Raw genomic sequence first — 16,144 nt, 5'->3', positions numbered from 1 at the left:
TTGTGTAAAAAAGTTATAGTACAGAACATGTCATGTTTTACAGTTTCTATAGGTCCCTTCTATTCGCCATTTCCCCGCTCGCATTTCTATGCTCGATTAACTTAACGAAAAATGTGCATCTGAAAGCAACAACAAAGTTATCGAGCAAGATACGCCGCTAGAGAGTATGGTTGTACCTCATTACACTGGTATAACTCGCTGTCTTACAATCACATGTCATTTAAGGCAGCTCTTTTCCCGCGTTGCCAATATTTGTATGCATGTTCATTTATACCATTTGCTTCATCTATTCGCCACTTCGCTTGGCGAAAAGAAGAGGTTCTATAGTAGAACTTCAGAAAATCTAAATTTGTTGTACTGTGTATTTAGTTATTAGTTTTGCAGTAAAAAAACTAAGAAGCATTTCTAAAGTCATTGAAGTATTAATTAAATACTACTTAATTACATTTAAATCTTCGCCCTTAACGGTTTTCAATCATGTCATCGAAAATTGGTATCAAACGCTCATCCCATAATATTTGTCGTATAAGTACACGCATGTACATATGTATGTACGTGTATAATATAGGGTTATCTAATAAGAGGTGTTATTTTAATATTCAAACAAAAATGTTATTTTTTAATACAAATAATCGAATGTTTATTTCATTATAAACAGGAAGGTATGCCGTTAATAGTGGAAAATAACATCAGGCAAATGATCACCACGACCACGCTTAGAGGACAATATCCTTTTCATGAAATTTTCCATAACCGAATTGCAAAGTGGCTGCCCTATGCCCTCGATAGCCTCACGAATTTCATCTTTGAGGTCTTTAATCGACCCTGGGCTGTTGGCGTAGACCTTCTAGTTCACGTGGCCCCAAAGAAAAAAGTCACAAGGTGTTAAATCACAAGATCTCGGTGGCCAATTGTGATCACCTCTTCGAGAGATAATACGGTCCGGAAACTTTTCCCGTAAAAGATCAATGGTTTTGTTGCTTGTGTGGTAGATAGCGCCGTCTTGTTGGAAATAAACGTTGTCCAGATCAATACCATCCAATTCCGGCCATAAAAAATCGTTAATCATCTCTAGATAGCGATAGATAACAACTGTTATTGGAAAACCCTTTACCACCTCAAGTATAATTTTTTAGCGTTTTATCAACTGTTTTTTATTACTTAGAAGAAATACTTCGTTAACTGAATACTCTCCATCTAGGCAAATCAAAAGAAACTCTCACCTGCAACTGATAACACCAAGGTGATGGAGAACTCAGTCTCTGACTAAAGAGTTACACATTTCAGTGCCTCGTCGAATTTAGATCGTTAAGGTGCTCAAGAAATCAAGCGGGACTGAAATTAAATTACTGTCGCCAGCAGTATATCGCGGGGTAGTGTTCAGTGTCACTTTCAGTGTTTTGACAAGCAGAGAACCATATATCAAGAGTTCGAACTGCTTATTAGCATGATAAGCAATTTATGATACAACTTATTGAGCTATTGATATTGACGATCGTGCCTCAGCTGGCACATATGCACATATGGATGTCGGGCAGTATTCATAATTCACATGGAATTAAATGTTCAACTTTTAAGTAATTACAATCAATACAAATTGAATAAAATAAATTTTTTTTTGCATCCGGTTGGCAAATTCAGTGTACTTGTTGATTTGCGATCAATTGATTGCTTTAAAAACCATTGTATAAAGACCTATAAAAACCGGTAATGAGGGCAATGGAGTGATGTATGTGTATGTGTAAATGTCAAGTAAGAATCATTTAAAACTTTAATCATTATTTATTTCTCATTCTGTTATGAAGTAATTATAAAACTAAGATTTTGAACGACGGCATATATTACCAAATTTGGAAATCTGAAATACATAGGTAAAATCATTTAATATATTTATATTTCTGCCTTATTTGTAATTGATGTTTGAGAAATCTTTGTTGACACAATGTTTATGGTTAAAATGATAAGAAATTAAAGTGGTATGCAAACATATGGACATATATGACAAATTATTCGAAAGTTGCAAAGCGCATGCATACATTTTTACATATCAGCACAAGTTTTGCATTGTTTCGAAACACCCTAAATAATACTTTGATTATGTACAGGAAAAGTGTGCAGTTCATATTTTAGATTTTTCTTCGGAGCAAGACTATTTTCCATGCTTCGCTCTAGCCGGATATTTAATGTTGCTGCAGGCTTCACTCAATTCTTCGCTCTTAATAAAAACTATTTTTTCTTAAAAATAATATAAGTGAAGTAAAGGCTCGCCCTATCGTATGGCGCAGAAGCCTAGACGATGACAGCATCTGATGAAGAATCCATTGGAGTGTTTGAGAGAAAGATTCTGCGTAAGATTTCGGAACCTTTGCACGTTAGCAACGGCGAGTATCGCAGGCGATGGAACAATGAGATGTATGAGCTTTACGACGATATAGACATGGTGCAGCGAATAAAGATCCAGCGACTTCGTTGGCTGGGTCATGTCGTCCGAACGGATACAAACGCTCCGGGTCTGAAAGTATTCAATGCGGTACCAGCTGGTGGTAGCAGAGGAAAAGGAAGGCCCCCTCTGCGTTGGAGAGATCAGGTGGAGAAAGATTTGGCTTCACTTGATTGTTTCCAGCTGTCTCCGGTTAGCAAGAGAAAGACACGACCGGCTCGCTTTGTTAAACTTGGCCAAAATCGCTTTAGCGGTTATCGCGTCCATCAAGAGAAAAGTCCTCGCTCTTATTGGTATACAACTTGATCTGATCATTTTGTAAGCTTGCCTTGAGGCCAATTTTTAAATATATAATAGGTCTATTTATAAGTTCGTGCGGTTTTACAACAGATGGCGTAACTTGATTATTATTCCATCGATCCACATTTCCAAACATTCATTGGAGAGCTACTGTCGTAAGGCACAAACGTCAGTATAAGTTTTTTATTTGAAGCGTAAACAACAATATTTTTACCACACTTGAAAATGTCGAATTTCGTGCCAAATAATGTGTTTTTGCGGGGAGTTCTTCTTCATTATTTTAATATGAAGAAAAAAGCAGCCGAAAGTCATCGTATCTTGGTGGAAGTTTATGGTGAGCATGCTCTATCTGAGCGAACGTGCCAGAAGTGGTTTGCACGCTTTAAAAGTGGTGATTTTGGCTTGGAAGACGAAGAACGCGAGGGTGCGCCGCCAAAGTTCATGGATACCGAATTGGAGGAATTGCTCGATCAAGATCCGGCTCAAACGCAAGAAGAGGTTGCAAAAACTTTGGGAGTTGATCAATCAACCATTTCCAAACGTTTAAAAGCCATGGGAATGATCCGAAAGGTAGGCCATTGGGTGCCGTATGAATTGAAGCCAAGAGACGTTGAACGCCGTTTTATGGCATGCGAACAACTGCTTCAACGGCACAAAAGAAAGGGTTTTTTGCATCGAATTGTGACTGGCGATGAAAAGTGGGTCCATTACGACAATCCAAAACGTCGGGCAACGTATGGATACCCTGGCCATGCTTCAACATCGACGTCGGCGCAGAATATTCATGGCCTGAAGGTTATGCTGTGTATCTGGTGGGACCAGCTGGGTGTTGTGTATTATGAGCTACTGAAACCGAATGAAACGATTACGGGGGATGTCTACCGACGACAATTGATGCGTTTGAGCCGAGCACTGCGAGAAAAACGGCCGCAATACGCCGATAGACACGACAAAGTTATTTTGCAACATGACAATGCTCGGCCACATGTTGCACAAGTGGTCAAAACATACTTAGAAACGCTCAAATGGGATGTCCTACCCCACCCGCCGTATAGTCCAGACCTTGCGCCATCCGATTACTATCTCTTCCGATCGATGCAACATGGCCTGGCTGACCAGCACTTCCGTAATTACGATGAAGTCAAAAAATGGATCGATTCGTGGATTGCGGCAAAACCGACCGAATTTTTCACAAAGGGAATCCGTGAATTGCCAGAAAGATGGGAAAAAGTAGTAGTAAGCGATGGACAATATTTTGAATATTAAATTTGTAACCATTTTACGTCAATAAAGTTTCAAATTTCGAAAAAAAACCGCACGAACTTATTCATAGTCCTATTATATTTGGCGCGTACACCCTTTTTGGGTGTTTGGCCGAGCTCTTCCTCCTGTTTGTGGTGTGCGTCTTGATGTTTTTCCACAAATGGAGGGACCAACAGTTTCAAGCCGAATTCGAACGGCAGATATTTTTATGAGGAGGAACTCAAACGTCTCGAACATTTCCCTCATCTGGGTTCCTGGGCACAGGAATATAGAGGGAAATGAAATTGCCGATGAGCTTGCCAGGAAGGGGTTGGCAGAACCGGTTGCAGCTGTCCCCTTCTCAGACATCGGTATCCCCTTGGCCGTCGTTAAAGGGAAACTACACAATTTCTTTCTAAAAAAGCACAAGACAGATGGAGGTCTGTCTCATCGTCATCTCAATACGATAGAAACAGAACGCTTAAGGTGATGGGAATCCCCCGCCATTCAATTTCCAAACTCATTGCGGTGTTCACTGGTCACTGGGTGATCGGCACTCATGCGGAGAAGCTTGGAATTCCGTACAACCCCTATTGCAGAAGCTGTGGGGATCGTGCAGAGAAAGAGACTGTGGAACACTTTCTCTGCAAATGTCCGGCTCTGGCGGCTAGGCGCTTGAGATTCCTTAGCGTGCCCTTTGGGGATGACTTGAAGAAATTCTCCAGGCTAGATCCCTTTTTTCTCCTCCGCTACATAAACAGCACTGGATGGCTGTAGACGGTTTTCTCTCCTCCCTAAATCCCTTCACAGGTAGTGGTTCACATTATGGTATCAAAACGGCACGTAGGTGCTACTTGTAGTGTACCTGGGGTACTCTTGCCATCTTACCTACCTACCTATGGTAACAGACGAACGGTAAGTAAAGGTACTCGAACTTGAAGAGGTTAGGAGTGTTTGACGATGTTCAATCGGAATTCGAAAAAGTTGATGCACTGTTTGGTAACCGTGGACGAAGCATACTTTCATCACAACAATCAAAGACTAAGAAACTTATTTGGTAAGGAAAATATAAATTACCGCCGTACAAGCCACCCTCCCAATGGCAAAATTACATGAATTAAGTTACGAATTGCTACTTCAACCAGCACTTTTTCTGTTTTCAAATAAAAATAAAGGGCTTGGGTTAAATGCAGAGAATTTTATTATTTGAGTGGCACCAAAATTCGAAGAAGTCTTGCCAGTGTTACGCAAGTCTTATAATATCATTCTCGATGCTCCTCATTTGGTGACTGGTATCGATTATAGTGTTAACGAGGCGAGCTGAAATGATACCAGCTACATAGTAATGTAAAGAGTCAGTATTTGATTTTGTGTCCCTGACAAGCTACATATGTACATCCCATTTTCATTCAAATGATTTTACAGGTGGTACGTTGGTAATTAACGAGGACAAGTGTGCTTAAATAAATAGTTAGCACACTCGTACTTTTGCACTCAAATTAATATGTATTAATAATATTAATATTGGAAACAATAATTAATGCTGATAACGATGTTATACAAAAAAATGCAATGGAGATAAGCATGTCCAAAAAGTTCTGTAGCACTGGGTTTCTTGCTGTTGGCTCTTCAAATCAGCGATAAGGTGGGCAGGGGAATCTTCGGAGTGTGGGGATTAGATGGATTGAAAGATGGTATAATTTTAGTAGGGTTTCTTAAGCTAGTGGTTATGCTGAGATTATGGTGGACTTTTCAAACGAGGTCTTTAGGCGGCAAAGGTGTGTAATTAGTTAGTGTAACGAACTAAATCGGGAGAGGTGACCCTCAGTCTGAAGCAAAATGGAAGTAGGTAGTACCATTGGCTATGAGGTCGGGCCAAATATTCAATTCTGGTGGCATGAGGTACAAAAGCAATTGCCTAATCTATTTATGGGGATCATATCCTTCGAGGAATCTCATCATGATTGTACATTTGATTATTGATTATTTTACATTTGCAACTATATATACATATATATATATATATATATTAGGGTGTCCCAAAAAAATTAAAGTGTTTTTTTTTAACGCATACCCTCTTATTTTGTTTGAATGGTCTCAAAACATCTAAAAATAAAGTTTCGTCTATTTAGAATCACGGCAACCCGTGCCGAGTTGCGCGGAAACCTAACGGTACTTGTATAGTACGGCGCGGGCGAACTGTCGGATTGATTGCGTGTAATTACTTGTTTGTTTTATTAGTAATCGCGGATTTTTCGTGTAGTCAACATGTCAGTGAAGTTACGAAGTTCCAAAAAAGAGATATTTTTAATAGGGGACGTAAAACATCAAATTACCGGTTCTAAACTTCCCTCTAACGGGCAAGTACTGGCCGTTTTGTTCTATAATATTCGTGAAGTGAACTTAGGTGTCAATGAAAGTGCAAATCTCACAATTCGTGAGTGTATTATTTATTGGGAAAAGGCACGTATACCGACCAGATCAATATCTAACTGTGTTCAGAAACTAGTTAACTTATACCAAGTTTGGAGAGAATTGCAAAAAAATGCGAAAAAAACTCAAGAAGTGTTTGAACAGCGTCGACAGGAGTTTGTTTCAAACTTAAACAATTTGTTTGACATCGCATATGCCAATGCTCTTCAATCGATTAAAATAAATGAAGATAAGATCTTCTTGCAGCGCCAAAGAGAAGCAGGTCGGCCCGGTCACTTAGCCGGAGTGGACAAAAAACTAACAAAAAAAGAGGAAAGGACGCGCCTTAGAATCATCGAGGAGGAAAAGCGACGTGCTAAAAATTTTTCATACTTAGCACTATCAACATCAACTTGCAAACCACCACTAGAAAAGTCATCTTCTGATTCTGAAATAATAGAATTAGAAGAAAATAGGCCCAGCGCAAGAGAAGTCTCCTCTCAGCCCGATAAAACTTCTATGCGGAAAAATATCATAACTCCCAAGTTAGTTGCCGCATTAGACAGGTGTCAGTTAAGTGTGAGGGATTCTGTCTTTATAATTGAAGCTACTATTGAGGCTCTGGGGCACAATACGGATGAATTCCCTATAAGCAAGTCCTCTATCCATAGAGTGCGTACGGAAATGCGAAAAGAACGGGCTGAAGCTATAAAAATTGATTTTCAAAACAAGGTCCGAGGCGCGGTAACTGTTCACTGGGACGGAAAACTGTTGCCAGCTCTAGATTCACGTAAAAGTAAAGAAGAACGCCTACCGGTAGTTATTACATACGATAATAAAGAAAAAATTATTGCTGTTCCGAAATTGGATAGCTCGACAGGAAGGGAACAGGCAGACGCAGTTTGGGATGCTATTATGAACTGGAACCGTGAAGACAAAGTGCAGATTCTCTGTTGTGATACTACTGCTTCTAAAAAAGGCCGCATAAATGGAGCATGTGTGCTTCTCGAAGAAAACTGGGCAGAGAAGTGCTTATTTTTGCTTGCCGTCATCACGTTTACGAATAAGTACTTAAAGGCGATCCCGAGAAAATACAAAGCTGTACAGAAAAGCTCTTGTTTTAATGTTTCGGAAATTGACAAACTGCTAAAATTGTGCAAAACTGAATTAACCAAAGAAATCGTTAGAGATGACTATCGCGAAATAATTGAGCTTTCAATTATATTTCATGGCGGAGATTCAGCGAAGGAATTTAAGATTCGGCCTCCAGGTGCTATGCACCAGGCTTGATGGTTGGCGAGAGCCATTTATTTATTAAAAATATCGTTACTTAGCTCTCAATTCAGAATTTCAAACAAGGATAAGGCAGCTCTGTTGGACGTATGTCTGTTCATCGTGACATCCTACGTAAAACCCTGGCTCCAATGTATTTTGGCAGTAAAGGCGCCGTATCAGGATTTGTGTTTTTTGAAGGCCCTGAAAAATTAAGAAACAATAGACAAAAGCATTTCAAAAGCAGCTTTGCAGAAGTTTTGCCAGCATTTGTGGTATTTGACAGATGAAGTATCTATTCTGGCTTTATTTGATGATGATGTCGATCTAGAAACTAAAGTAAAAGTGATTGCTAACTTAACTAGAGAAAACCCAACAGTCCACAATAAACGTTACATTGCATCCAAAGAAGAACTCTGTGGCCCATTTTTTGGTACGTTAATTAAGCTTTGATTTTGTTCTTTTACTAAGTTTGCTAATAGGTATATTTGATAACTGATCTATCTGTGTTAATTTCAGAGAAAAACATTGATGACTTCGTCTCTGTCGAAAGCAAGTTCCTGTTCGACTCCAGATTGATGACAGTTTTCTGAACAAGTGCCCCTCTTCGTGGTCAAATGATGATTCGTTTCTGCAGGCTAAAAGGAAGCTGCTAGGACCGAAAGCAGTTAATGATACGGCAGAAAGAGCGGTTAAGTTAATGCAAGACTTCCATGGTTTGGTCACTGTTCAAGAGGAGCAAAAACTATTTTTATTACGTTGCGTACAAGAACACAGACAGGTATATCCCGACTATAAAAAGCAAACTTTGAAAAGACAATTCGATGATTGATGTCCTTTTTAAAAAAGGGAAAATAAATACGAAATATGTGTTTTATTTTTACTTATTTACTTAATCTAAAAATTCAATTAAACTTTTCTCTATTGTGAGCCTATAGCTTTTATACTAACTTTTAAACTTAAAGTTTGACGTCAAGTCGGCACGGGTTAATGACATCCGATCTCAACAATATTTTATATTTAAGTTTTTAAAGTCAAATGGAAAAAAAATAAAGGGTATGCGTATTGAAAATCCGAAAAAAAAAATTCCCCCTTGTAGCCTGGGACACCCTAATATATATACATATATAATCTGTGGTCACATAATAGTGGCAATAACTACTTAACTCGACGGGATGGACTTTTTAGATTGGATTCTATTTTTGTTTGTTTTTGTGGGATTGAAGGATAAAAATGTCAGAAACATTCAATTGATGCCGTCGCGCCAATGATAGGTATGTCTAAGTCAGAGCAGGACGACTGTTGTTTAGCTTTAGCACTTGTCGGGAAGTTTGGTTTGATCAGACGCGGCACAGGACATTAATATTATTTTGTTCTAGCTGCCGGTACTCAAACAGCTTTATCGTTCGCCTTTCTTCGTCGCTTATGTAGCGTACGCAATACTTTCTTGGAAAACTTGCATGAAGCATCCCAGCAACGTTTTGAAATGCACATACTGCCAGTTAAATTAGTCTCACTTGGCTGTCTTCCAAGGATAGCGGCTAACTCCTCACGTTCTCTTGGGAATCTTGGACAGTGGAAGAGTACGTGTCGTGCGTCTTCAACATTCTCTGGGCAGGTAGGGCAGAGTGGTGAAGCGGAGAGACCAAACCTATGCAGATAATACTGAAAGCACCCGTGTCCGCTCAGCATCTGGGAGAGGAACTAATCCACTTCTCCGAGTTCTCGCCGTAACTACGTGTTAAGGTTAGGGATAAGTTCGTGCGTCAAGCGGCCTTTAGAAGAATAAACCGATATTCACTGCCATTCGTCAAGTGACACCATTTGCTGTGCTAATTTTTGGTCCCTTGTAGGTTTTACCAGTTGCCTTGGATAGAGACGGTTTAGTTAACGTGCTTGGATGACTAGTGGAATTTTTCCCGCAATCACGCAAATTGCATCATCAGATCCTGTCCAGTATGCACAGGCTACTCGCTAAGCACTCACTCTATAAACCTGCCTGGCCCTTCATAGGTGTATTTCTCGGGCTTGGGACCAAATGGGAGCGGCATATAACAGTAGATAGAAGTCTCCTTCCTGCACCTTGGGCTCCCCCAATGTTCGACAGCAACCGTGTTAGAGCATTTGCAACTACGGCGCCTTTCGTACTGACTTTCACCGCGTCCTCTCTGAAGGTCATGCGCGATACAATCATAACCCCTAAGTACTGCATAACCGGCTTGCACTGGATGGTAAAACCTCCGACATTTACCGTCAAACTCTCCCTTATATTAATGGGCAGCTCCATTTTGCATTCCACAAAGAAGGACCGAGAACCGAGCCTTGCGGTACTCCGCTTGTCACTGTGTATTTCTGAGGTCCGTCGTCTGTGTCGTATTCAAGAATCCTGCCATCGAAAGAGCTCCGGATAATCCGAAGCAGATACGAAGGCACTCCAAGACCACTCAGTGCTGAAAGAATTAGCGTCAAATTTGCTGAGTTGAAAGTGTTCTTTATGTCCAACGTTATGACAGCGCAATATTTCATAGAGCCGGATGCGCCACCTGTCCTGTTAATAGCCTCGCTCGCTATTTCTACCACCAGTCGAATGGCGTCGACAGTGCATCTTGGTCGCCTGATGCCAAATTGTCACTCTGCAAGTCCTGTTGGCCCCTCTAGGTATTTCTGCAACCGCCCACAGATGATTATTTCTAGTACCTTCCCCACTATATCTAACAGACATAAGGGTCGGTATGCTGATGGATCATTTGGCAATTTGCCTGGTTTTAGTAGTAGCACTAAACGTTGTCGCCTGAGAAATATACCAGACTTGATACAGTCAGAGTAGAGTTCAGCAAAAGCTTCTGGACTCGCTTGGACCGCTGCTTTGAAAGCCATATTGGGGACACCATCTGAGCCTGGAGCTTTTGCGTCGCTGATTCTCGAAAGAGTGGCCAATACCTCTTCTTTTGAGACCGTATACTCTTCTGACTGCGGGGGAGAAGAGGGATGAAAATCCATTACCTTTACAGGGCTCTGGGGTAGAAATAGGTAATGGGCCACCTTTCCCAGCAAGAGGACATGTGGGTTGGGAGGTTTCTGGTCCTCTCACTTTCTTCATAACTGTGCTATATGCTTTACCCCATGGGTCAGTATTTGCGAAGTTTCTTAACTCAATAAAGCAACGGAAATTGCTTTGCTGTATTGCTTGTTGCAATGCGTGTCAGGCTTCTTTATGAAAGCTCTTTTAGCTCTTCTGCGAGTTTTGTTGCATCGTTTTCGAAGTTTCGCGATTTCGTCTGTCCACCAATATACAGGCTCCCGGTTTGAAGTTTCTCTGCTTCTTGGTATCGTTGCATCGCAGGCTTCTTCCAATCGTTTTGCTACTTGGTTTGCTCGCAGTTCTGGAGGTTCAGCAGCAAAGTACGCCCCGCTCCAGATTGCTAGAAAAGATTCCGTGTTTAAAAGCGTCAGGTCCAGACTAGCAAACGTTTCTTCTAGTATTCTTCCTCTGGGGTTGGTCCGTAGGCTTCCCCACGTGGTCGACCACCCGTTAAAGTCACCTGCAATGATGATAGGTCTTCTGTGTTGGAAATCTGTTGCTATCCGCGTCAACATATCCGCGAATTCATCTAAGGTTATTCTGGGTGATGCATTGCAGCTTACAATGAAAAGGCCGTCTACTTGCGCCCATGCATATCCCTTCTGTGGACCATCTGGCTTGCGTTGCAGCGCTTTATTTCCCGGTGTCTAGATCACAGCCCTGGCTATCAGCTAACCAGTTATAGGTGTCAATAGCAGAACATGTTTCGGAGATTAGAGCGATGTGAGCTTTAAGCTCGCTCATATCCCTCCACAATATATCTTGAGCAGCTCTGCAATGGTTGAGGTTAATGTGTACTATCCTCATGAACGCTTTTTATGAGCTGTCTCCTGGAATCTAGAACACTTTGTGTTCCAACCTCGCCGCATCTTCAGCAAAGATTTGATCTATCAATTCTTTTACATTTTGAAGCTACATGTCCATACTCCCAACATTTGTAGCATTTAATCGGGGATGTTGCTTGCGATAGCGAGCACCGGACCCATTTTTCCCGAAGATGTTTCAGGTCTAGTACCATCTTGGCGTCTTCTGCAATCTTGTTGCAGAGTCTTCTGGCCTTCTGACTTCAGCTTGTGTCTCTGGAGCATCCAACAGCTCTTCCTTGCTGGTAATATCCGCTAAGTACGCCCTGTATTGCTGCTTGTAGTATACGGGTACTAGCAAGGAGAGCCTTCATCTCTTGGGTTGGAGTATTCTTTTCATCCAACCCCCTCCGCCTTTCTCTTGGGCCATCTGCAGCATGACTTCAGTATGAAGTCGTTTGATGATGCTACACCGCCTTTATGCATATTTCTCTGCGATGTTCAGAACATCTGCAACTTAATAAGTTCTCTTCCTAGAGACATTAAGCGTGCTTTCATGAATTGGGGCTGCTGGGTCACCGTCTGCGGTTGGATAAGAGCTGCACCTCCTACTGATTGCATATCTTGTTGTGTGCCCAATTCAGCTCTGTCGTCCATAGCCGAAACAGACCCAAAAAAGCTGTCAATGGGAGTACTCCTTGGCGGTATGTAGCATTATCTAGTGGAGGCAGAAATCGTATTCGGTGTATCCACGATGATAACCTCCATCTCTGGATTAATTTTGGTTACACGTACTGGGGATCTCGCTGTTTGTGTGCATTTTTGAAATGGTGACGGTATCTCGATGCCTTTAGTTAGGTGCTCCGTTGTTTGCTTCAGAGGATTACTCTTGTTTGGTTGTCTTAAAGGGTCCCCCCTTGAGGTCGCTTTGCCGGTTCGTTCGTACAGTCGCCTTTAAGACCTCGTGGTTATCTTTGCAAAGCAGGGAGGCAGACGCGAGGGTTGACAGCGTTAATAGGGAGCAAGCTCAACCTAACCTGTACCCCATACTTAACGGCGACGAAACGTACCTCAAAGCCTGCCACGGTTTTACCGGGATGGGGGCAATTGTAGCAATATCTATACCGCAGTTTCTGTGAGGTTTCAATCCGCATACTAATAGGACAGTCACTACAGTTACCAGCTCACATAATCAATTCAAATCGGTTTTCAGTGACATAATACCAGAATCCTATTGGGCTCAGAATCCAGTATCCGTTGTTGTAGTATGAAGTCGTCAAATACCCGTTTTGACTACTTTTAGTCAACCTTCCGGGGTGGTTCAGCCGCTCTTTCTGAGTCAGACGCTGACCCAACAGCCGCTTACTATAACAGTCGCTGATGGGATTTCACAACTACATAAGTGCTTACACTTAGCATTTTCTTGGTTGAAACACACCTCCAAGCAGGTGTCAGGTAGTTCAACGCCTCAATGACAATAGTGTTCCCATCGCCATCATGCCGTGGCGGCTAGTTTACATGGGTTGCTCCACTGTTTGGCGTAAGACGTGCAGTTCAGACGGCTTAACACTACCTTAAGAATTCCTAAGAAACTTTTCCCGTTTCAAGCATGCGAGTGAAAATAATTTCAGAATTTGCGTAGGAATATCACCACAATGAAATTTAAATTAAATTAAATAATATATAGGTTGTCAAAAAAGTCTTGCGGTATTTCCGCAAGCTTGTCTTTGCAAGCGCGTAGTTCTAGTTGTATTCGTCGGATCGGTTCACGCTAGAGCTTTTTGGAAAGCTCTTTCCACGTGCTAGCACGTGTTTGATTAATTGTTGTTTGCTTTTAGTCGTTCGTGAGTTGTAGCGTCGCAAACATGGAGCAAAATAAAGAGAAACTTCGGCATATTTTACAGTACTACTACGATAAAGGCAAAAATGCATCTCATGCTGCCAATAAAATTTGTGCAGTTTATGGACCCAATACAGTTTCCATTTCCACCGCACAACGATGGTTTCAACGTTTTCGTTCTGGTGCAGAGGTGATCGAAGATGCGCCACGGTCCGGAAGGCCTGTCGTCGAAAATTGCGATAAAATCGCTGAATTGATCGAAAGAGACCGGCATAGTAGCAGCCGTAGCATCGGCCAAGAGCTGGGCATGAGTCATCAAATCGTTATAAATCATTTGAAGAAGCTTGGATTCAAAAAGAAGCTCGATATATGGGTGCCACACGACTTGACGCAAAAAAACATTTTTACCCGTATGGATGCATGCGAATCGCTTCTGAATCGCAACAAAATCGACCCGTTTTTGAAGCGGATGGTGACTGGCGATGAAAAGTGGGTCACTTACGACAACGTGAAGCGCAAACGGTTGTGGTCGAAAAGCGGTGAAGCTGCCCAGACGGTGGCCAAGCCTGGATTGACGGCCAGGAAGGTTCTTCTGTGTGTTTGGTGGGATTGGCAGGGAATCATCCACTATAAGCTGCTCCCCTATGGCCAAACGCTCAATTCGGACCTGTACTGCCAATAACTGGACCGCTTGAATGCAGCACTCATGCAGAAGAGGACATCTTTGATCAACAGAGGCCGAATTGTCTTCCATCAGGACAACGCCAGGCCACACACATCTTTGGTGACGCGCCAGAAGCTCCGGGAGCTCGGATGGGAGGTTCTTTTGCATCCACCGTATAGTCCGGATCTCGCACCAAGTGATTACCACCTATTTCTGTCCATGGCGAACGAGCTTGGTAGTCGGAAGTTGTCCACAAGAGAGTCCTGTGAAAATTGGCTCTCCGAGTTTTTTGACAATAGGGAAGCGAGCTATAAGAGGGGCATTATGAAGTTGGCATCTCGTTGGGAACTCGTCATCGAACAAAACGACGCATATTTGACTTAAGTCGCCAATTAACCAATTTTATGAATAATTGAAAATTCAATAAAAATACCGCAAGACTTTTTTGACAACCTTGCATAGCAATTTTTTATTGTATTAGTGTTGTTTATTAAGATAACAAAACAATATAAAATAAAATTGAGCAGCTTAAGCGAAGGTAGAGGGAAGGTGTATATTCTGGCATGTAGGGTAGAGTGGGCCGAAACATTTTTTTTAGGATCGAATTATAATAGTGCGGCAAAGTTCCACTGTTAGACTAATAAAGTTTGTGCCAAATTTCAGCCCAATCGAACGATATCTTCTGTCGCCAGCAAAGGCCTCAAATTTTGAAATTTCAGTTTAAATTCTGAACAATTTTAACTTTTTCGAAAATACAATACTATTTGTTATCATACCGGTATATGTTAAATACAAATTTTAAATGAGAAGGTCCACCGAAACAATTTAATTCCCTACACTCCACTTTGTTTGTTTGATTAAGCAATAAGTTTATGGAGCTCCCAGTAGCTTGTCCTTGTACTGCGAGTTGAATTGAAGTTACAGCAATTACTATGTCTATTTTTTCTTCCGCTTTATTCGAAAGATATTGTTTCGTATAAACGCATTTAATTATAATCTTTTATTAAAAGTTTATAAGTCGACAATCAACTACCAAGTTATGAAGATGTAATGAGATCTTGTTTTCAAAGACGGGAAGTGGGAGTAGAGTCAGGAGGAAACAGAGAGCCGACATTTTCGATCATAGCCGGACAAGTTGCCAAGAAAATCATTTGTATTTATAACAAAGCTTCTATTCCCACAGTTTCACATTCACGCGTAATATAAAGCGTTTTTCAGTAAGAGCGCTTCAACTTTTTTTTTGAATAAAACACAAACGGTTTGACTTTTTTAACTATTTTTTTTTTTTATTATCGAGTTTGAACATATACATTTAAGTATGAAATTCGATTTCTTTTGCATGACCACCGCGTGCACGTTTTACGAAGTCCAATCGTTGAACCCAATTTTCGACTACTCTTTTGCATAAATCGGCCGAAATTCCAGCAATTTCGCGTTCAATATTGGCTCTGAGCTCACAAATCGTCGTCGGCTTGTTACTGTAGACCAATGACTTCACATAACCCCAAAGAAAATAGTCTAGAGGCGTCAAATCACACGAGCGCGGCGGCCATTCGACCGGTCCATTTCTGGAAATAATGCGCTCATCGAACTTACTGTTCAACAAATGAATTGTAGCGTGTGCTGTGTGGCTTGTGGCCCCGTCCTATTGAAGCCACATGTCGTCTAAGTCCATACCATTCATTTGCGGCCAAAAATAATCGTTTATCATGTCGCGGTATCGATTTCCATTCACAGTAACGTGGCGATCGTTCTCGTCAACGAAAAAATATGGGCCAATTACGCAGTGATTTTTTCGGGATGCAACGGTGCCTCATAAATCACGTGTGGATTGCTTTCTGCTTTGCTTGTTGACAAAGCCATTGAGCCAAAAGTGAGCTTCATCACTGAAGATGATTTTTTGGAAAATTTATAAATTTTCATAAAAAATTTGCACGATTATTTTCATAAAAAATTTGCACGATTTGCAATCGTTGCTCAAGTGTGTAGCGTTCCATGATGAAATGTATACTAATGAAGTTTACAAATGACAAGCGAAAAATAAAAAATATTGCGTCGTTCGCCCTCCCTATCGGAAAAAAGTTGAAGC

The 16,144-nt window shown here is 41.3% G+C and overlaps 1 protein-coding gene across 2 annotated transcripts in view; it reads left to right on the top strand.

Annotated features, from left to right (window-relative positions):
• The first annotated feature begins 835 nt into the window (after positions 1–835).
• Positions 836–16,144, top strand: part of LOC128859997 (adenylyl cyclase X E-like) — a 44,511-nt gene continuing 29,202 nt past the window's right edge. The window contains exon 1 of one of the 2 annotated variants that reach the window (XM_054097196.1): positions 836–1,752. The gene's annotated coding sequence lies outside the window, so the exon portion shown is untranslated. The other variant, XM_054097197.1, reaches the window with a different exon arrangement.

The sequence above is a fragment of the Anastrepha ludens genome, chromosome 4 (genome assembly GCF_028408465.1).
Source record: "Anastrepha ludens isolate Willacy chromosome 4, idAnaLude1.1, whole genome shotgun sequence".
Lineage (NCBI taxonomy): Eukaryota > Metazoa > Arthropoda > Insecta > Diptera > Tephritidae > Anastrepha > Anastrepha ludens.
This window is presented reverse-complemented; position numbering and strand designations above follow the sequence as displayed.